The 771-nt window shown below is 31.3% G+C and overlaps 1 protein-coding gene across 1 annotated transcript in view; it reads right to left on the bottom strand.

Moving 5' to 3' along the window:
- Positions 1–429, bottom strand: part of NCOA6 (nuclear receptor coactivator 6) — a 92743-nt gene extending 92314 nt beyond the window's left edge. The window contains exon 1 of the mRNA XM_011929179.1: positions 419–429. The gene's annotated coding sequence lies outside the window, so the exon portion shown is untranslated. The remainder of the gene's footprint in view (positions 1–418) is intronic.
- Between the last annotated feature and the right edge of the window lie 342 nt (positions 430–771).

The raw sequence follows: 771 nt of genomic DNA, 5'->3' as shown, positions 1-771 counted from the left end.
CGTGGTCTCGATCTCCTGACCTTGTGATCCGCCCGCCTCGGCCTCCCAAAGTGCTGGGATTACAGGTGTGAGCCACCGCGCCCGGCCCCTATTATAGTTTTAATCAACATTAATTCTAAAAATAAGTATTGTTTACTAGTCTTTCATTGTTTTCTACAGTGAAACCAAAGATTATCATTTATAAAAAAGATGAGAAACTATATAGTTTGTAGTAAAAATCCCATTTAAAAACAGAAGAATGGCATTTGTATTTTATTAAATGTCTCCAAGATTAATAAATGCATTCTAGACAGTTTTTCCAAAAAGAAAGACAGTATCAGAAAAAAGCAAAAGAACAGGCATTAAGTTGGCTTTATATAAGCCATTAAGTTGGCTTAATATATATACTAAGTTGGCTCTCATATAAGGTTTCACTCACCAAAATCTCTTTCTTAATTTTTATCATTTATCCAGGTCATCTTCTAAGTCCAAAGAAGCCGGCATTTTTAGGGCTTGGATTTCAAGGTAGCAGCCCAGCAGCCAAATCAAAATTCAAAATTCTAAAAACAAACAACAACAACAAAAAAAAAAAAAAAGAGAGAGAAAAAAAAATTAAATAAAGCCACAGTATTATACAGAAATTACAGACATAACCTATCTTTTCAACAAAAGTCAATATAAATATCACAAGTTATCAAGTCAACATTGTCATTTTTAGAGAAAGTTAAAATAGGGTTTTCATTAAGTCTACAAAGATTATCTTTTTGGAGATTTTTTTTTTTTTTTTTTTTT

The sequence above is a fragment of the Colobus angolensis genome, unplaced genomic scaffold (assembly GCF_000951035.1).
Source record: "Colobus angolensis palliatus isolate OR3802 unplaced genomic scaffold, Cang.pa_1.0 Scaffold8, whole genome shotgun sequence".
Classification (NCBI taxonomy): domain Eukaryota; kingdom Metazoa; phylum Chordata; class Mammalia; order Primates; family Cercopithecidae; genus Colobus; species Colobus angolensis.
Note: the sequence above shows the minus strand (reverse complement) of the source record. Positions and strands in the feature narration are given on the sequence as shown.